Below are 23,473 nucleotides of genomic sequence, written 5' to 3'. Positions count from 1 at the left end.
AGAGCAGCGGTTTCTAACCTGGGAGGCGCGGACTATGCCAGGGGAAGCGCCAATTAAAAAAATTATTAAATTGATATAATTATATATCTTTGGATAAACCTTAACGGAGAGCATGAATCTTTGTATTGCAAAGAAATGCAGGTACTTCTACCGTTTGTAACGTCTTATTTATGCGAAACGAGTTATTCGGCCACTGGCTGCAATAAAAATCAAATATCGAGTTAGGTTAAAAGTCGAAAAGGAGATACGAGTGGCACTTTCCACATTGCTCCCAAGATTTGATAAACTTTGTGCCAATAGACAAAAACAACCTTCACATTCAATTTTTGATTATGTACCATCTTCCAAAATAAATATACATGAACATGTATGTTATAGCATAAGCTTGTTTTTCTTCTGTTTATAGTAATTTTTAGTTTCTAACAAAGTTTTTGTCATGCTTCGTAGATTACGAAAAAGCATTTGATAGTCCACACTTACCCACCCTCTGAAAAATACTAGAAGCATATGGGGTGCCTACAAAACTAGTCGAACTTTTCAAAGCCCTTCACTCAAATAGCGAATGCCGAATCCAGAATCAACGACGTTGTCACATATTGGTTTGAGGTCACCACCAGAGTTTGTCAAGGTTGTGTCCTTGCACCGTTCCTTTTTATAATCCTCATGGTCTTTATCCTAAGGAAGTCAATTCCACTTGATCGAGGAATATCCATCTCCTCCTCCCAAAAACTCTGCTACCTAGTGTATACCGATGATGCGGTCATAATTGACGATTCTGTCACAAGTCTTCAGGCCACTGTAGATAACCTAAATAGGTACTCCGCACACATGGGTTTAAAAATCAATATTGCGAAAACCCATGTACTGTGTAACACTTCATGCCTTGATGCCTGACTTTGTCAAACCAAATCATTGAAAGGGTCAAAAGTTTCAAATACCTGGGAGTTTTTGTTACGGAAAATGGTAGCTTTCAAAAAGAACTGGGAGTGCGGCTAGGAATATTTGTGTCTATTTGTGAAAACTTGTAATCGGCTTATTTGTTATTTGTTTTGTTTTTTGTATATGATAATTGTATCTGTTGGTTATCTGAATAATTTTTTTTTTTAAAATAGCAGGCACTACATTTAACAGTGTGAAAGCTGTCTGGAGATCGGATATTTACTCAGTAAAAACCAAATTATATAACGCTTGCATTACCTATTCTCCTCTACGGACGCGAAGTGTGGCACCTCACTAGGGCCCAAAAAAACAATATTCTGAGTTTTGAGTAAAGGTTTTTCGAAAGGATCTTAGGTGTGCGGTGTTTTGACTTTGTGCGGAATGAAGTAAAAAGAGACAACTGTCATCAAGCAGAAGCGATACGGTCGGCTTGGTCATATTCTGCGGATGCCTTCTAATAATCTTAAGCACGCTTGCCTACTTTACAAGGCATCAGATTCTCGACGTCCTGGACGTCCACGGCTGTCTGTTCATCGGCAGTTCGTGTCAGAAATACGGGACGCAAACCTGACTTGGGAGGATGCACAGAAGCTGGCAGCCGACAGAGATGCTTGGTGGATCTTTGTGGACACCATATGCTCTAACTAGGGAGCGGGCATGGAATAATGAATATTTTTTTAACAAGGGGAGGCCTAGTAGCATAAAGGTTGGAAGCCGCTAGTGTAGTGGATTGCTTCAGCTAGGCTCTGCTTTAGAAACTTCTCCGCATTTGCTGTAATGATGAGTAAGCCACAGAAAACTCGCAAGAAGAAGGCGGACCGTTAATGTTCGTCAACAGACCTTCCGATCCACTTGACTGTTCGGCATTTGGTGTCCTGCTATAAATGGATACCTTTGGTTGCCTTAGCTTTATCTATCATGTATTACGTTGCCTCTCTTGACAAGCCCTTATGCCTTATTACTGGGTATGTAAGTAGGAGGGTACCTACATAGTCAGTTCGCTTTGTGGTCTAGATTATTTGCCTGTCGTGAGTAGTGAGTCGTGAGTCGTGAGTAAGGTCGTGGGTGCGAAATCCCATAAGTAATTTAAAATATTGATTTGAATATGTGTTTATATACTGAAATATATCATAGTCCCTGAACTGAGACTCAAATAGTTTGACGGATCACTTTAGATTCATGTAACAAATTAATGATCTAGCAACGCTGAAGTCGGTGTACTAATGTAGTGCCGAATAAAATGATTATTTTATTATAACAAAAGTTTATTTATGTATTGAGTTGGCGTTTATTTCATAAAACTCTGCATTAAAATCGTTATATTAAAATCAAACACTGATTTTAGTCCAGCCTTTTTTTTTTATAACGAAATTTCAGATAATTATTTTGCCTTATGTTATCCAAATCTAAAGTCAAAATTCTCAATAAGGATATCGAGGGAAAATAAGTCCGCTTCGTAGGGTAGTGGTTGGTGCAATCGCATACCATGATCAAGGTTTCGGATTTTATTCCTGGAAAGATTGACATAGAATAATTTATCTAAATGGTGGTTCTCCACTGCTTTTTTTAAAGTTTCTGGACTGGCGCCTGAAGCGTAAGGCTAATCACCTTACCTTCTTGTAACAGATGATCAATATACGCTGCATTAGTATACGGGTATGATGATAAATCCAAACTAATTTTGAACACTAACAAACGATGTTTTATTATATCGGGTATTTTTTTAAAATGAAAAATATGCTTATCGTGAAATTAATTTTTATTTAAATTTAAAAAACACAACATAAAGTCATAAGATAGAGAAAAAATAAACATCACCTCCAATTTTAGGAACATGAACACTTTTTTTGAATTTGTAAAATATCGACGTAAAAAACTATTTGCTAAATTTTTAATTAATTTTTCCCACACAACAAACAATAAAAAAAATAATTTGACCTCACTGAGGTTACCCGTGCCGAGGACACTTAACAATAAACTTTTTTTTTTAATATTTTGCTTGTGAGAATATACAAAGAAGACTTTATAATATTCAGAGATAATTACCAAAAAGCTCTGACATTTTTTACACTGTGTACATATGTTTATATTTTATTGATATATACCTATATTATTCATATAAAATAAATAAAACGCACAATAAAAGAACAAAAACATAACATAAACTGTACATTTGTGGAGCAATAATACTCGTGCGCTCATAGCGTCTGCGTGGCACTGATTCTTAAAAACATTTGTCCTTGAAGAATATATGGTCGCCTAACTCGCAAATTTCTATAGGTAAAAAATATCATTAAAAGCGTGTAAAAGATTACTATTTAATATAGTCCGCACGAGTGATTTAGTGTTAAAACTGAAAGAACTAACCGATATTTTTTTACACAATAAATAAATTTAGTAGACTTTCGAAGCAGTTTACGATTTGAATATGAAGATAAAAAAATGTATTAATAGTTACTTTTACAAAACTGTGTTATCTAACTAGCACTAAATAATGTACATAAATATGAATTGTAAAAGTGTTTATACTGTTTCTGTTATCAGCTGTTCGGTGGAAATTTAATCTAAACAGGCTTGTCGGCTATTGTACCCGTGACCTCAAGCATGAATGTCAAATGTATTAACTACTCCATTTCGAATGCTAAATTTTATTTTCTAATCTCAAACTCATTTTTTTCCTGTTTTTCTTGCCCCTTAAACTTTTTTTTCAATACCGTAAAAGTGAGATTGACTAAAGATTTACAATTTTGAGATACATTTAAGAAATGTTAATAAATTAATCTAGACAAATTACAAAATACTACTTTATTTATTTTTTCATATTTTATTCCATTATAAACTATGATTTTAAACAACGTGAGCTTACTGGGGTTACCCGTGCCGAGAGCACTTAACAATATACTTTTCAAAAATATTTTTACATTTGAGAATAAACAAAGAGGACTAACTTAATAAACAGAGATAAGAAACAAATTGCCCAGAGAGTTTTAAACACTACTTATTTATGTTTATAATTAATTTATATACATGTATATTATTTAGATCACAAAACGTGAATGGATTCTTAATTTACAATGGTAAATATGAACAAACATTTAATTTATGGTTTTCCAAATTCTTTTCTTGTATGATATGACTTTATTTAGGACTCATTACGTATATTGATAATTATAAGTTTGAGATCATTTTTAGTCCAGTTTTAAGTGTCTATTATATTAAAACCGTATTGTTGTATATGACTGTAGATTTAATAAATAAATAAATTTAAAAATTTAAAAAAATACAAAACGCACAATGAAAGAACAAAAACATAACATAAGCTTTACATTTGTGGAGCAGTTGATTCAATATCGGTTTGGGCGAATGAGAATTTTTTTTTTACTTCTTCCTAGCTCCACTATTTGTTTTTTTTATAATCTTTTTGAACATTTTCTCGGTATTGATTGTTTTAATAGATAGTGAAAGTAGGTTATAGGTTTTGATTGAATAATTCTCTAAATCCCTTTGTCCGAAAATGGTATTAATTCAATTTTGTTTATGTTGTCTTTGTGTTGAGGACCTGGTGATTATATTATTCGCATGTAATCTGTTGTAGGGGATTTGTCTTTCATTTGAGTAAGAGTAGTTTTTGAACCTAGAAGTGAGTGTTGTTTTAGCGTATAATTGCTTCGGTGTCATAAGTTGTGATTTGTGGAATATTTCTTCAGTAGATGTCTGTATTTGAACTCTGAGTGTTATTTTACTATCGATTTTTGGGCAACAAATACACTATGTAAAACTGTGTCACTCGCACCACCAGTTAGATGGTTTACCTTTTTGAAAATACACTATTCATAGTCTTCTTTGAATAATTTAATTCGCTCAAACCCTTCGCAAACTACGTACGATTACCTCAGAATTCGTATTTAAGAGATATATATCACTGTTGCTTTGGGCTAATCATGTATGTATCTTAAAGACAACAATTTAAAAAGGCAATGAATAATAACACAATGAGTCCACAAATAACAATATGGCAAACATAAAAAAAATAGTTTTTTCAAGAATAATAATAGTGCCTATTTAAAATAAAACAATGATTGTATAATCAATCACGAATAACAGTATTTTGAGTTTGTCCAAAATTTTTGTAGATAAAGACTGAATTCTACTCCCACAACTACACAGTATGTAAAGTGGCCACTTAAACCAGCCAGTGACGGGTCATAAGCCCTGTAGATGTCTAGACTTCTATATTACCTTCTATAAAATGTTTTTCATCTCTGTTGTAATATGTTGATAATCGTATTAACAGCTCCCCAGGGAGTTGAATGCAGTCTACAAAATTTTCGACAAATTCAAAATATTGTTGATAAATCCACCTGATCTATGAAGAAGTATAGAAATTGGAAAAAATGTAAAAAATTCAGGCGTTGCCTGGTATGGAGGTGAAATAATTAAACTAGGTGAATCTCACCCACATGAATAAAAGTTTCAGCTCTTTAACTTTACAAACAGATGAAAGAACTGAAGGAATAAAGATGTTCAAATATGGGCAGAATGGTGAATATTACAAAGTGTGTAAAGTGGCCACTTAAATCAGCCAATGACAGGTTATTAATTACGAATAAATTAAACTTATCGAACATACAACTGAAAATGTTTCTACATTTTGGCTTATTATAAATAAAAGTAATATTGTCCGTAAAAAATATATATAATCAAGAAAAACCACAAGGACAAACATTTTGTGAAGAATATTATCTTGCTCTTTCAAAACGAATATTTCAGGTTTAGCACGACTGGTTTGTTCGTTAATTTTGTCGTAAGACGTAATTCTAAATTAAGATAAAATGTCACGTGTTCCGGCATATTGGCCCTTGAGTTTAGGGTACCTACTCAACACGTGACGTAAACAACGGTACGGAACCCATACGAACTACGAACGACACACAAACACCATTAAATAGTTAATTGCTACGGAAAGCAACTCAAATGAAAAGTCATGGGCTTTTCGCATTAATGAAATAGAAACCGTATAATATTATTTATTTTATCTCAAACTGAATAAACTGTTTCACGGCATTAGAAAACTATCATCATCATTCCGTTTCGGCACCTAATAGTGCGTAAGGAACTGGCACACGATGATCACTCTTATGCTTGAGGCGGCAGTCCAGAGACCATAAAATATTCTAGTATAGAAACACATTTTCAAATTGATATTTCACGTCAGTTATGTCGCAGTTCGGGAATGTGGGAATCGAACGGTCTTGCGTGGTAAGTAAACAGGCTAACCATATCACCACTAAGTGGACAATGATACAGAAAATTGAATGGATCAAACCCTGAAAATTTGCGTCAACTATTTTATAAATTAATATTTACAATTCAAAATAACATATTATGAGTAGGGATGTTTGATTTTGCTCTCGTCATGTAAACATTCATGGTGTTTGTTTATATTTCGCAATGTATTATTTGTGTCTAAATATCTACAGTTGTAAGATGACATTGTCACGGGATATATAATATTGTCCCAAAATTAATTTAATATTTCGTCGCCATTCGGGCAAGTCACTCAATTCTAAATATGACAGTTTTGATTTAAATATACCGTTCGAAGCGTAAATTTATTTTCTTCAACAGGCCAACGTCGCCAAGGTAATTAAGTTATAAGTACGTTGCGAAAATACGAAGTGTTTGTAATTTTTTCTGTAAATACAAATTCATTATTAACCACAACATTATTATAAGTATTCCTAAATTTCCTTCCTTTCACTTACTCTTAAAGCTTTAATCGTCCGTTGTCCAAACAAGCAAAAGTGCTGAACCAAAATTAAGTCACCTTGTCTCATCAAAAACCTCTAAATATTTTTAAGTTAATCAAAACGAAAAATTTACCAATGTTTTTTATTCAAAAGATACGAAAACATTATAATGTATGCATAAAATCTCCAAATCACAAAAATTTAATTTTCAAGTCTCCAAACTTTCAAATTGCGATTTCTCAGTATAATATTTTTTGGGTTAACGATTTTTGCCTGAAAATCGACGATTCAATATACATGTACACCAGTGGCGTGTCGTCCATACATGCGATACATGCGGCGCATGCCTTTGCCTGGAAAACTACGTATGTAGTAAATACATAACTCGCAGCTCGCATAAGAATATGTTTATGTGTGCCCTATTTTAAGATTAAAAATAGTAAAAATCATCAAGTATTTTAATTATAGATTATTTACGTAATTGTAAAACTTCACCGGCCCAAAAATCGGTAACAAGCAACCATACCTTACGGAGGCCCGCGGTCGACTGACGGACTGACGCACTGACGGACTGACGGATGCTGAGATCTGAGATATGCATACGCTAAAAAGGCTCTCGAGATTTTAAATAGTTCGCGCACGCGCACCAGAACTTGGACCGTTAATTTCGCACGTGTATTGAAGTGTTTTACACTGTTATTAGCAACCTACACTACCAACTGTGCATGCTGCTCGGATTTTGCATTTCCATAGTAGATAAGATTGCCTACCAAGTAATAATAAATTATTTTTGAGATACTTTTCCACTTTTTGGGGTAAGAACTTTTCTGTGGTATTCTACATTTTTTATGTTTATAATTAAATCTGTTAACTAAAGGTACATTGAGTAAAATATTCAGGAAACTGGATTTTATGAATATGTTTTTTAAAACATTGTAACCAAATGAGAATTTCAATCTGTAAAAAAACAATAATTACCTGATTAAAATGCTTCTTATTTATTAAATGTATAACAGCGTTGTTGGAACTTTTGATGTTTTCTTACTAAAACAATGTTGACATCCGGTTTTTATTATAACTCACCCAAAAAATATAGTTTAAAATTATTTTTGAGTTTAGGGTTTTTTTTCACGTGTAAAATAGCTTATCGCCATAGCTTTTAAATTACTTACTCCAAAATGGCTGCCTGAATTATTATTTTTGTTGTTTATTTTTAGTTATTTGTCTTTTCAACTCACAATCCCTAATATGGCCTCCCCAGGAAGCAATGAATGTGGACTAGAACCGCGATGCTAATCAGGAAAATAATTGTAATTGCCTAATTAAATCTTTACTGAAGATAAGTTTAAGTGGTCTTCGATTTAATGAAAAGCAATGTTATTATTATTATTATCAAAAGGATATTTAGTTTTATAGATTTTTTAAATCAATATGAAATCATAATGAAAGTGGGCCAGGAAATAGTGGTATGGCGTTCTATCCTCTTTGTCTACCCATTTTTAGAAATGGCGTGATGGTTATTTTATAAGTTATTAGTATAAGACTTTGAGCTAATCTGAGAAATTTCCAATTCTGTAATATTATTATCACTTTGTCTAGACGAGTGACTCCTAAAAAGTGTTTCGCGGAATCCTGGGGCTCTGTCGAAGGGTCACAAGAATTCCTTGAGTTAGGAGGGCGCGGAAAAATTGACGTAGAAAACAGAAAAACTGTGTAAATATTCAGTTTTTGATTTTCGTTATTTCAATTAAAAAAACGTTTCAAAGGTTTCATTTTTATATATTTACATTTTTACTATTGAGATGGGGTTCCACAAAAAAAGTAACCAATAATAATTAAGGTTCCATTGACAAAAAACTGAAAATGCTTTTCTAAAGCATCGAAATTATGTTTATCAAATAATCGGGTTGTGGTCCTGTGGCTAGGGTCTCGGACTCACGGATCAAAGATTCGTGGTTCGAATCCCACTCTACCCCAACTTGATTCCCATTTTCTAATAGAGGTTATTTATAACTCGTTGAAAATGGTCCTCATAATGAAATATTTTGGTAAATCATAAGAACGCAAATATTAATTTATATATATTTTTTTAAAACGATTTAAAATATAAAAATAGTGTTTTTTTCCTTCCCATGACCGCATGCCCCGCTTCAAGAGACACCACACGCCACTAATGTACACATATGTGTTTTAGTGTATTTTTTGAAAAAAAATAAAAAAAATATATGTATTTCTGCAGGTTAGCGCTATTCATTGTGGGGCATATTAAAACAGTACTCAGAAATACTTTTCTTTATTAACAGTGAAACACAAACAATAACAAAAGAAGTAACAGTAAAAAAATACGTTTAAACAATCATTCAAACACCACCACACATATATCGTTCCAGCTGCTATTGAAGTTTTTTCTATGAATCTGATAACCTGGGCCCCGATTACAATGGAAAGTTAACAGAGTTATCGAAATATTATTTTTTAAGAAAAACCGATATTTGTGTACAAAAATTAGTATATTTGCATAAAAATTTAAAATATCTTCGTCGGTAACCTATAATTGAATAGGTTTAGATGAAAAAATTGTTTGCATATTCTGCTTTTCATACAGAAAACATAATTTACTTTGCTGATAAAATTGAAGATGAATGTTAAATTCCTATTGTAATCGGGGCCCTGTTGAATTATTTGCAGGAAGTAAACTTAAGCTCAGTCCTTGGACCATACTTCTTGAAGCGAGTTTACAAAGTTTACCAATCTGTCAAATGCTGACAATATTTGTATCCATGGATGCACATTCAATTTCAAAGTATGTTACTTTGTAAAGGGAGAAATTGAATATATTTGTAAATATATTTTATGGACAGTCTTCTGGTGTATCAAATTTGTATCTTATAACTATATTTTGGTCATTTTTGATGACTTGGATTTCAAAGATTTTCATTTTGGTTATAAAAAACTACAGTGCTCGACAAATGTAATAAAGAAAATTAATTATGTATGAGTCGTGTCCATTTTTTCAAGATCAAGAGAACTTGAGGACAAAAAAATACGACAAATTAGTCTAAAATGTATTCTCCTTTATTGTTTTACAAGAAATAAATCAATAACTCAGAATATTGCTAGTCCAAAATAACAGTAAGATATCTCAGAAAAACATATTTTGAGATAATCGGACTTGGAGATATATGAAGGGTCTGAATAAATTAAATTATTTGAATTAGATTATAAATTCTATATTTTCGAATAGGTTAACTATCTCACTTCAATATTTTATTATTTGAAAACAATCATTTATTTCCCTTATGAAAATATCTGCATGTGTATCTCAAAATAAGAAATTCCGGGTTTATCTCTCTGTTGCTTTGGGCTACTGATATTCAACGTAGGTTCACTGCAAAAATATCGCGAGCATCTTTATTCTCCTCGATTGAATGCAAACAGACTGGGGTGTTGAAAATGTTCACTTTCGTCTACTTGACATTTCATTTTGAAGGTGCTTTTAATTAAACTCAATAGTATGAGCTGCGCAAAAGCATATGCAATTTTTTGTGGAGCAGGAAATTTCCATTTGAATGACGAATAACCAAACTAAGGATTTTGTCGTACTTTTCATGCTGATTTTCAAATTAGGAAAAAAATAAACAGAACGTATGTTAACACCTAATAATAACAACAAATAAATATAAAATCGAATTTGATGTATACGAGATGTGGCAGAAAAGTAATGAGACTAGCAACACTGTTAGCGATCTGGCAACACTTCGTTGTTGCCCTTTATAGAGCACGTGTATCAGTAATCTCCCATAGTCAAGTACGAGTTTCAACTCCTTACGTTAACCAAGTAATTATTGTGGCTGCAATTAGTAAAGTTGTGTTTTGGTTGTGTGTCACGCAAAATGGAACAGTGGAATTTGAAGCAACGTTGTGCCATTAAAATTTGTGATAAGCTTGGAGAATCGGCAAGTGTGAAATTTGAAAAGTTAAAACAGGCCTACGGAGAACATTTTTTATCCCGATCACAGGTTTTTTGGTGGCACAAATCATTTTTGGGAGGCAGAGAACACGTTGAAGACAATCATCGTTTAGGGAGGCCTTAAACTTTGAAAACCGACGAAAACATCGAACGTGTGAACACTCTTGTGAGATCAGACCGTCGGTTAGCATAAGAAATGTTGAGTAAACAATCAAATTTAAACCGTCTTATGGTTAACCAAATTTTGACTGAACATTTGCTCATGAGAAAGATCTATGATGGTGCCAAAAAACCTCACAATTGAGCAGAACTCCTCTCCCTCTCCATAACAGAATTTTCGACCTCTAAAGGTATTTTTGTGGTTCCACAGCCCCTCTATTCACTTGACCTCAGTTCCTGTGACTTCTTTCTTTTCCCTAAACTGAAAAATGTCCTCAAAGTACGTCATTTCGGGGCTTTCGAAAATATTCAAAAGAGTGTAACAGACATGCTAAAGACCATACCGGTTGGAGACTTCCAGCACTACTACCAACAGTAGGAACAACGTTTCCATCGGTATGTAGTTGCCTAAGGGAAATAATTTGAAGGGGGTAACATTGATGTTGGAAAAAAATATAAACTTTTGTAAATAAAAAATCTGTCTCATTACTTTTCTGCCACACCTCGTATGTGCGTAAGTAGATTTGAATATTTAATTCTACAAATTTACTTTTTTGCGTTCACAGTCACTCCACTAGTGCATAGGCATTTATAATATAAAATAAAGAAATCATTCACTTTGTGGTGTGACATTTTACACTATTTGTGCATTTATTTGATTTATAAAACTTAGGATTACTTGCGTTGATGTATATATTATAAACGAGTTGAACCCGGCAATGCTTTGCTATTGACTGCATACTTGTATGTATGCATTATATTAAATAAACACAAAGTTTGATATCGATTATTGTATTTAGTCCAAATTAGATATGTACGTTAACATTATTATTTACCAAGAATATTGATTAATAGGTATTCGAACATTGTTTTCCTGTCACTGTCTTGCAACGCCTCCCCGATATTGTGTGAAAAAGACAACTGCACGTCAGATCTTTTGTTAGAATAGACAAAATCGACGTTTCGCTGTCCCGTTTTCCGCACCTCAAAAATAAACAGACAGAGGATCAAAATACAATTTTCTGTATCGGTACGTTTTGCGTTTTTCGAGAATAGTTTGAATACCGTGCACCCAAAGACAGCAGATAAAACTGTGTTTTTTTCCCATAGTAAACTATTATTGTAAAAACGAAATGATAGGGACACGCCAATGTAAATATCTACAGTACTTAAAAAATTACTGCTCTAGTGTCATAATCCAGAGAGAAAATAAGGGAATCCGTTTATTTGAAAAAAAGTCGGACTGTGTTTCCTTTTAAGATTAAACATTATTAAGTACACCAACAAATTTCTTATTCACAATGCTTTTATATGTAACCACAGAAACTAGTTCGGTGTTCTTAATTAAAATTATTTATCTATTAATACACAAAGACGCACCCGGAACCCTCTAAAATTATGGCACTTAACTCATGCCCAAATGCTCAGTCCTGCCTACATGCATTTAGTCGTTATTTAACCGCCAGCAGTATTTTGACGTGAATTTGACATTTAATTCGAAACCGATTAACTTGATTGTGTTGTGATAGCGTGTAAAAACCGTTCGGGTAAACGTAGAAAATATGATGTTATTTTTCATTGGTTATTAGGTATCTAGGTACTTGTTAATGTTTGAATTCCTAAAATGTAAATAACTAAGTAAAAATATAGAATTCTTTTCGCAAATGTCAAATTCAAAGCAATAAAGTAAAACTTCAAATTTTAAGTGGTTCATCCAAATTTGTGAACAAAATGTTATTCATTTGTCTATTTATTTAATTCACAAACGATTTTCCAGTTATAATTTTTAATCAGTTTACCTCAGAGTATATCCCAACTTTAAAGGCTTTTTGGTCTGGACTTAACCCTTTTAGAATTTCAAAAGAGATGAATATTTATGTATTTTTTTTATTAATCAATACATTTTCATATATTTATGGTACATGTTTTTAAATTCTAACGCAAATCTTATTTTATAGATCAAATAAATTAATGTTATAACTGTAACTCTTCAAAAAAGAGACTAGCTTTTATGCTTGGATAGCATTGAAATATTCGACTATTTGATTTTTGTTTTTTTTTTAAAGTACATATTTGTTAATTTTTTAAACATTTGCCGCCCAACTAGACATGTGCCTGTTCTAAGGCTAACAAAAAAATACAGATATACATTTTTATGTTTATTTATTCGTGGAGAAAAAAATATGGACTCTAGGCGCTTACAGGACGAATGACAAAGAAAAGTCTATATAATGAAAGCTTTGTGATCTCTGTACACATTTCCAAACATTCACTATTCAAGCCTATGTTTGAACTGTAACATCTTTGCAATGATTCGATGAATGGTATTTATTCACAATTCTTGGTACGGAGGTTGTACAGTAAATCTGTTCAAATCATTTTTTGCTTCTGAATCGTGCTTCAAACGCCATCTGTTGATATTTATATAAGATAATTTAAACGTAACAAACGTTATCAGAATAATTTTTGGATCATTTTGTGATCAGACGTCAATTAAATTGACGTTATTTAAATTCTCAAGAAAATAAATAAATAAATAGTAAGAAATACCACATTTTAAAACGAGGCTCGCACAGAGACATGCATATTTTATAGGCCCAAATTTTTTTAATTCTTTTTTTACTGATAATATTTCATTGATTCCAATCTTTCGAAAAATTCCTTGTTTTAAAAAAACACGCACTATCCTGAATTCAAACTAAAAATAAAAACTTTTTTTTCCATGATATATTTTGTTGTCCTTTAATAATAAGGAATATCTTTATGATTTATTCAATATTTTTTATTTCCTTTTTTTATTACTGTATAAAAAAGCATATAATCTTTTACTTAATATTTTATTTTCTCTTTCTTATGTTACATAAAAATATTTTAACGGTCTATTTCAATAAAAAATTAAAAATTCTACAAAAAAAAATCATTAAAATAATACTTTATAAACCATCCTTGTTCTCAACTACCGAACTGTTCAAAGAATTAAATGTTTTAAAAGTGGAGGATATCTACGGAAAGTGCTGTATGCTCCGGGTGCATAAGGAGAGCCTCCCATCGGACCATATTACGGGAAGGTTGAGAAAGGATGCCTCGCTCTACCGAGAATTAAAACTACCACGGCCAATTTTCAAATATTTTTCTCATTCACAGCTCTTTTTACCTACGTACTTATGAAATTTTGAGGGGAATAGTAAATACATCTTTTGTCGAAACTACATAGTTGTGAATAAATAAATATATGAAAAATAACTTTGTTGTCTATCATCTAACTGAATGCTATTAAATATTTGTTTGAACATTCAGTAAAGTAATTTGATTTTCATACATGATAATCAAATAAATTCCTAAATGTTTCAGTGTGTCCAAATGCTTGCAGACTGGCTGGATTTCCTCCCTAGGGAGTTATTCGTATTTAAATTTATTTCAACAGAGAGAGAAAACATTTTTGAGAAGGGAATACGGAAGTCTAGGAATTTACAGGGCTTATGACCTGTCATTGGCTGTTTTTTTTTAGTTTTTTTATTTTGTATAAAAATAGTACAAACATAATAAATGAATGTCCTAATATTAACATATATCTAATTTTTATTAAAACATATACTAATTATTAAAATTTGTAAACAATACACTTACACTTAAAAAGAAAACTTCTATAAAGCTAACACGAATAAAATTACTTTTTGAAAACTAACTTATCTGCTAAACACATGTTTTTTTAACCGAAATTTAAATGAAATTTAAGTGGCCACTTTACACACTGTGTAACATTCACCATTCTGCCTATGTTTGAACGTCCACATTTCCTCAATTCTTCCATCTGTTGACTTTTGTGAAGTAAAAGAGCTGAAACCTTATTCACATAGGTGAGATTCATCCGGCTGAACTAAATCACCTACTGGGCAACGCCTAAAAACAATTTTCCAATTTTTACACTTCTCCTTTTCAGCTCTTTTACTTCACAAAAGTCAACAGATGGAAGACTTGAGGAAATGTGGATGTTCAAACATAGGCAGAATGGTGAATGTTACACAGTGTGTAAAGTGGTTACTTAAACCAGCCAGTGATAGGTCGTAAGCCCTGTAAGTGTCTAGACTTCCATATTCCCTTCTCAAAAATTTTTTCCCTCTCTGTTGAAATAAATTTTAAAATAAATTCCTCTTGCTGGAAGGTTTTTGAAGTATTTATTTCGCATACTGCGTAATTCAAAACGTTTCCTTGAGTGCAAAATTTAACATAAAAGTCAACATATTTAAATTTAAGTTAATAAGTTACGGATATCCGGTGTTCAATCTTGTTTGCCACTTCTCTGCACGGTGGTTTATTCCGGCGGAAATCACATACAAAAAAGGATATTTATTTTTAGGTTCAATCATTCACAAGTTAGTGAGATCGATAAGAAATCAACCTAGTGGTGAAATATACTTCTAGCCCTTGTTCACACCTAGAGATGCAAGGCGATACAATTACCGTGGTATTTTACGGGAATTTTACCAGATTTTGGTAGAGTTCATGTCATAACTACGAGATGCGAACCTGACTTGTGAGGATGCACAGGAGCCGGCAGCCGAACGAGATGCCTAGATGATCTTTGTGAACACCATATGCTCCAACTAGGTAGCGAACATGGAATGATGATTATGGTGACTTTTGGTAGGTCAACTTTCAAATAATTAGTAGAAATTTGGCGCAAATACCGCTTTTCCGCTATTTTAAAAGACTCTATTTAATGTTCAAACGCGTATCTAGGAAAGTATTGGTCCAAAGAAAAAAGAAATGTATCGCTTTTTAGTAAATTTTATTTTCTCAGACTTTAGTTTATTTTTTTCTACAAAATCTATAGGGTGATAATCGTGCACAAAAAAACCGATTTTGAGCATCATTTTTCCAAAATTGCCGCTTGAGCGGTGATCGTTTAAGGTCAAACTTACGGTTTTTCTAGAGACCCTATATCCACCGATCCTGTTTCAAAACAAAATATCCTTTTTTATCAATGTTAAAATAGTACATACCAAATGACCTTGAACGTCCCATACTTATGATAAATCCCGACATCCACCAGATGGATCTAAGCCTGGTTTTCACTGTTATGTAACGTGTCCTAAAACAAAGCTACTCGTATTTGTTATATCTTCAAAAAATAAAAATTAGGGCGTCATATTCGTTTCTTACCAGAATTGACCGTAAAATATCGTAAATTACGGTAAATTATTTTACCGCGCCTTTTGGTAAAATTGCGTAATTTTACATCCATATTCGCACTTATAATGAATTGATTCACTTAAGGTGCAAATAAGTCATTTATTATACGAAAACGAAATGATTTTAAGTCAGTTGAAAAATAGGTAGAAGTAGGATTTTATTTTTAAAGTGTTATTTGTATGTTTCTTTATAATTTTATTTTGTTGAAATATGTTTTAGCGCCTGTTTTGAAATAATGTGAAATGTTTTCTTCCGCGCGGGACATCCCGGTCAATATTATCTTTAATAAGAATTGTCTTTATTGGAAAAAAATAAAAACGATTATTTTAAATAATGAATCAAATAGTAATAAAACATTTTTAAAATTCTTTTATTTGAAAAACTATATAGGCATTCTTATAATTTACCCAAATATTTCTATTTTTTTAACCATTTTCAACGAGTTATAAATAACTCACTATTAGAAAATGGAATTCAAGTGGGGTTCGAACCTCGGACCTCTGATCCGCGAGTCCGCACACAATCACAAACCGATTTAAACATAAAACAAATTTGTTTAAATTTTAAACCACTTATTTTCCATATTCTACTCCCACAATAAATAAATCTAACTTAACTAAGTAATGAAGGCGAATTATTTTTATAAGCCTCATTTTTTTAAAACATTTATCTAATCCCTACCATCAAACATTGAAACTCTACATTCTACACAACTAATAATATGGAAACAATGTTGAAAAATCACAAAAGCAAAATCCATAAATATAATCAATCTGGAATAAACCAAGTAAATTGTAATGATTGCGATTCAATCTAAATTGGAAAAACTAAAAGAAACTTTAATATTGGAGCAAAAGCAATAATATTTTTTTCTGAATTCGCAAACCATCTGATAGAAAATAATCATAATTTTAAAACGACATTGGATTAAAATTTCTTCAAGTTGATAATAAAATGTTGAAATGAGACAACTTGGAGATCTTAGAAATCAAAATAGCGATTTAAATTAGGAAAAAAATTAAAAATAATAAAATAAACAATATTTCAACAATGATTTGAGTTTTCCGAATTTTTGTAGACAACTACTGGATTCAACCCCATAGGGAGCTCTTAAGTGGTCACTTTACACACTGTGTAAAATTCTATTTAACATGCCAATGACAGGTCATAAGCCCTGTGGACGCCTAGACTTCTATATTCCCTTGTGTAAAATGTTTTTCACGTATATTGTAATATGTATACATTAACAGCTCCCTAAGAGGATTGAATCTAGTCCTAGTCTACAAAAATTTGGACAAACTCAAAACGTTGTTGATGAATCCACCTGGTCTGAATTTTTTTTAAAGTGTTGCCTAGTATGTAGGTGAAATAATTCAATCAAATGAATCTTACCCGCAACAATAAAGGTTTCAGCTCTTTAACATCACAAACGTCAACAGATAGAAGAGCTAAAGGAATGTAGATGTTCAAATATAGAATGGTGAATGTTACACAGTATGTAAAGTGGCCACTTAAACCGGCCAATGATAGGTCATAAGCTCTGTGGATGCCTATACTTCTATATTCCTTTCTGTAAAATGTTCTTCATGTCTGTTGTAAAATGTTAACAAGAAACATTTTTCTTTACTTTAAATCCTTGGGTTAGGTCCTTATTTTACTCTAGTCGCAAATGATCGCAATTTAGGCTCAATAGTACACTCTGACACTTCGTAATGTAATCTACTATAATATTTATTTATACATAGAAATAATAACACTTATAAGGTAAAATTAGGTATATATAAAAATAACACAAAAGTATCTATAATATCCAGAGAATAATATGTTAAAAAAGTAAGAGAATCTTGTAACGAAAAACTCCCTCAGAGACGTGAAAAATGTCAATGTCCAAAGTGATATTGTTCAAAACAGATATCCAAATGCTACGATGCAGACACCAGGACGTGTACATCGGCTGGATACGGGGACACTGCGGAATCCTTGGCAACGAAAAGACTGACAAAAGGGCTCGGGTTAGGGCAAAATATTAGAATGTACCTAAACTTGAGCAATTAGAGACGCTCAAACGAATTATAGAATCTTGTTATTTATCAAATGTATAAACATAAAAAAAAACGTGACGAAAAACAATAGTTAACAATTAGACATTCACAGAATACAAGATCGTCTATGTACTATGTCGACACCTCTATTGTAACCCGCAAAACGCAATTTTACTGGGAAATGATTTAAATATTTTTTTTTCTACTATAGATCTAAATGTTTTTTACCTCAACAACACTAAAAACATTTTCTTTTTAATTATTTTATTTTTTGTTATAATACGATGAATCTGTTAGTGGAGTTTCTCAGGCTTATTCACATGGTTTTTCTTAAGTTAGCGTAAGTCTTTTATTTTTCAAATAAGCGTAATTAATTATGGAAAAAATTTACAAAAAATGCTATTTGTAAATAAAAGAAAACCGTGCCCGTGGCAGATGCCTATCTTGTTCGAAAAACACAATCGTAATTGATATTTACGCCGCTTCCCCTTACCTCTTTTGTCCCGCGAAAATTATCGCAAGGGTACATACAATAAACTATATAATAATATACCTTTAGACGAAAAACATATCAAAAACTTAAAATCGAACATTTGTGTGTTACAACATTATACTTAAGAGGAGTCGATTCATATGCAAAGTTAAAAATAAGGCAAGGTTCAAAAAAAAAATATGTTAAAAACAAAATTGTACAACCCAAGAAATTAAAAAAATAAGAAGTCAACCTTGGAGCAAAAAATCATCTCTCAAGCAAAAAATAATGTGGGAAGTATAAACTATATATATATAATAAACAAATTTTAAGAAGTAATGATTGTAATGTATTATTATTTTTTAATCAATTAAAATTCAATCAGCCTTAAGTTGTCGTTGTTAATCTACAATTGGTAAATATTTTTTTTCGTTTAAAGCTTGCCGTTTACCAATCATAGTAACGCCCGCCAAACGCGCTAACAGCTACATTATCATCAGAACCAATCACAAAAGCTGTGTTTCATTTTTTTAAATATTTTGTTTCGGCTTTATTATTTAGAAAATATTATTAATATTGTTTTCCTAAAAGTTTGAAAATTTTGTCTCAAAGTTCCCTTAGACTCATATCTGCTATAAACAGTACCTTATATTTGCAATGCATTATTATGGCATGTAGATTTTCAAAGCTTAACAAGAACGAGATTAACAATTCGCCATGATTTTCGTATCCGGCTCCGTAAAGGCATCATTAGCACAACATCCGCAACCGGTGTACATTGGTCAGTGATCAGCCAAATCCGTCGCATGCTGCATCCTTATTAATTGGGTCCTAGTCCTAGAACTAGAACGCTAAGCGATACAGATATTTCAATAATTTTCACACATTTATGCGCATAACTAATGAAACATTTCAATCAACCTGCAACTCGTTTTAAAATTATTTTTTAAAAATATTTTTATAAATAAATTTTTATGATTTTTTTTAAATTTTGTAAAACTGTATTAAAACATGTTTTTTTAATGTTATCAATTACGATTGACTTTAAAAAATACTTTTTATTGTTTTTCAGAAAACTATTAATAAGCATCATTATTTCAGTGGGGCGCATAGGGCACTGCATTGGCAATACAATTGCAGTATATATTTATATTATTTTTGTTACATGGCCTTTATGGTCATTAGTCTTACGCCTCAGGTGCCAATCAAAGAACAATGAGATATTCAGGGTAGAACTACCTTTGAAACTGATGGTTTACGTCTACCTTCTAGGAATCGAACGCATGATCTTTTGATTGATTTTCATCAACAATATTTAAAAAGTTATTCGCGTTTTTTATTATTCGCGGATGACATAAGGCTATTTTTGAGGGTTAAAACTTTGGATGATTTTCGTACTCTCCAGGCGGATATAATAAACGTATCTGAATAGGGGAGACAAAATAAATTATCGTTCAATGTTTCAAAATGTTTAGTTTTGTCTTTCACCAGGGCCCACAAAACGCCTTTTTTCCACTATAGAATGAATGACCAGAATTCTAAGGTTAAAGATCTAGGCATTACTTTTGTGAGTTCCCTGACATTTCATGATCAGATCGAAACAATTTGTAGTAGCTTGTTGAAGATGTACGGATTTGTTTTGCGTACTGCCAGGGTTTTTGGTAATACACGAGTACTGAGAATTCTTTATAACTCGTTGGTGCGCAGTAGACTCGAGAGTGGCTCGATGATTTGGGGACCATGTGAGTTAAAGTACTCTCTTATGGTGGAGAGGGTTCAGAAGAAATTTCTTCGGTTTATCTACATGAGGGAGTGTGGATATTACCTATGGTTTCATCCTAATGAGTTTTCCAGGGTATGCTTGTATACAGCAGTTTGAAGACCAGAAGAAATGTGTATTTTACCACGCACTTCTTTTGATTGTCGCGTGGTATTTTTGACAACCCTGAAATTATACGGAGCATTAGCTTTTGTGTTTAAGACTGTTTCACATTCCAATATACAGTACCAACCTGCCAACGATTATGCCTGTTGGAAGGGCTATCTCTATGTTTAACTATATTACTTTGGATATTGACATTTTTCACGTCTCTGAGGGAGTTTTTCGTTTCAAGATTCTTTTACTTTTTTAACATATTATTCTCTGGATATTATGTATACTTTTGTGTTTCTTTTATAAATACCTAATTTCACCTTATCAGTTTAATTATTAATATATGTATGAATAAAGATATTTCATTTTGTAATGTACATTTATATGAAAAAATAAAATTGAAATTAACAAAGAGAGGCAGGCGAATGCATTCACCACTTCACAACAAGGCGGACTTATCCATACTCGATTTTGTTTCGCAGAATTTTTATCTAAAGTTGAAAATAGTATTTTTGGAAGCAACAAGATGTGAATGTTATCCGATTGGACGTATAAAAAGAATACGAATAGTTTCGATACTTTCGTAGCGATGGGACATCACACAATTTCAAGTGCGCGCCGCACATCACCGCGCACACTATTTTGTGGTGCGCAATTGTGCACCACAAACGTGTAATGTTCAGCGTTACCTGGCGGGTGTTTCAAAATGTTATCAATAACTAGAATTGTATTATGTGAAGTTAGCTTCAGTTTGCGGTATACACATTATGGTACCTAGCGGGTGTACCTAGTAACTAAAATCGTGTTGTATGAAGTTAGCTTCAGGGTGTTAGTTGTTAGCTAGGAATGTACTGTATGAAGCTTTATGTATGTGTGTATGGTATGTATTCACGTATGTAGCGAGTTGTTAACCATGGAAATCAGTATTACCACCTTAACGTCTAGGTACCACTTAAAAATAAATTTGAATTTTATCATAAAATCTTATTTTGTGTTTTTGGTATAAAATGAGGATATTACTAATATTTTGAAAGTATTTTAATTCAATTGATTTTTCATCATTTCGGTGTAGATGCACATTAGGGTGGTTCGATTTATAATTTTTTAGAAATTCAAAACGGCCTTACTCGGAAAAGATGTGCTATAGACTTCAGATTAGGGGAAAAATAAACAAAAACATATTTATTTACGATAACATTTGCCGCGAAACTGTTGAAGTTTAAGTATTTTAGCATTTTTATAAAAAAACTCTTTTTGTATATAATATTTTTTTATGTTTTTATTTATTGCAAAGATAAAACATAAACAAAATGAATCCATTTTTTTATTGAAAAATATTTTTTATTTTATTTTTCCCTTATTCTACATACTATAAAACATATTTTCCGCATAGGGCCGTTTTGATAATTTCAAATTTTTTGCTCCATCAAGATCGATCCACTCTAATACACAAGGCGTAATTAACAATAAATCTGCAAAATAAGCCGTCGAATTGGTTCCTCCAATATTATTCATCATAATTTTATGGTTATTTATTATTACACAAAACAAAATTATAAGGTTGGTGGTACTATGAATTTACACCGTGGGGATATCTTCATATTACTGCGTAAAGACTACAATCGTACGAGTGTGCCCGATAACACACTGTGTTCAAAGTATTAAAACACGTTTGTGGTGTCCACACAGTAAAAAGTGTGCGTCTTGCTCACTTCAACACACTGCAGTTCTACAATTGTGCGCCACACACGGTGTAGTCTCATCGCTATCTATTCGGCATTCATAGAGGACCAAAGGATGTGTTCGGAACGTTGATTGTCACACTCGAGTTGGGCGATGACTGAAAATATTTTTCAATTGTTATACTTCTTCTTTAACCAGGTGGATTCATTAACAAAATTTTGAGTTTGTGAAAATATTTTTAGATCATAACTGGATTCAACTCCCCGGAGAGCTGTTAATATTAACATATTACATCGTCATAATTCCCTTTCATTGGCACTGCAGCTTATCTGGATCAGTTTGTAACATGAAGGAAAGAAGATCAGTCCCATATACCAGTCCAGGGACTATAAAATATGCCAGTGTAAAAACACCCGTTTGAATAAATATTCGGCCTCGTGGTGTAAGCGCATTTGCCTACTATGCAAGAGGTTTCGGGTTCGATTCCCGGCACGGTAGATATGAAACATACAACAACAGAGATTAAAAACATTTTAGATAATAGAATATAGAATTCTTAGTAGCTACCGGGCTTATGACCTGCTATTAGCTGGTTAAAATGGCCACTTTATACACTGTGTAACATTCATAATTCTAAAGTGTTCTTCATCTCTTCTTTGTCTGAATTGTTATTTATTGTGATCATTTTTAGATATCTGTTCAAATAAAATTTAAACACTCAGTTATACCTTACCTAATAAACAATATATATTTACAAAAATAATTTCAGAAATAAAACATTGTTATAAAATCCCGACGCTTTCCGATGACACCCCATCCAACCATATATGGATGTTTGTTTTTTTCAAAAACCCTCACCATCCCACAAAACAATGCGATAGACCCAGCATCCCTTATCTCTGCAGGCAACTCATTAATTATCTTAAGTCTTTTATGATACGGATTGTTCTAAGTTATTTATTGTGTATGCAGACAATTGGTAGAATTCCATATTAAATTTGGTAATGTGTCCAAAATAAAACAAGTTTATTGGATTATAATTCTACTTTATTTTGTTTTATATATACAAAGGGTATATTGTGACGCGTTTTGTCTTGTTAGGACATTTTCAAACAAACTTACTGAAATATTTACAAAGTTTCCTTATATACTAAAAATAGTTAGATTTCTGTACAAGCCAAAATAAGTAGAGTAATTAGAAATCAATTAGGGTATTCTGAGTATATTTTAGAGGAACATTTTGGTTATATTGGGGAAAAACCTTCCATTATTCAAAAATATTTGTAAGGGTTTGACTTTAAAATTAATAGAATAATTATGTAAGTATTGATTTAATATTGTTGACATTCTATATTGGTGTTTTAAACAGGTTTCATTACATATCTAAGGTTT

The 23,473-nt window shown here is 32.1% G+C and overlaps 1 protein-coding gene across 4 annotated transcripts in view; it reads right to left on the bottom strand.

The window, feature by feature from the left end:
• The window catches only part of LOC148278662 (lysosomal alpha-glucosidase-like), a 166,828-nt gene that overhangs the window by 124,832 nt on the left and 18,523 nt on the right, over window positions 1-23,473 (bottom strand). The window contains exon 1 of one of the 4 annotated variants that reach the window (XM_088231062.1): window positions 7,216-7,262. The exons of the other annotated variants lie outside the window; for them this stretch is intronic. The gene's annotated coding sequence lies outside the window, so the exon portion shown is untranslated. Of the gene's footprint in view, window positions 1-7,215; window positions 7,263-23,473 lie in introns of those variants that run through there. 4 annotated transcript variants of the gene reach the window in all.

The sequence above is a fragment of the Micrasema longulum genome, unplaced genomic scaffold (assembly GCF_059751315.1).
Source record: "Micrasema longulum isolate JH-2025_06_02 unplaced genomic scaffold, ASM5975131v1 h1tg000848l, whole genome shotgun sequence".
In the NCBI taxonomy this organism is placed as follows: Eukaryota; Metazoa; Arthropoda; class Insecta; order Trichoptera; family Brachycentridae; genus Micrasema; species Micrasema longulum.
Note: the sequence above shows the minus strand (reverse complement) of the source record. Positions and strands in the feature narration are given on the sequence as shown.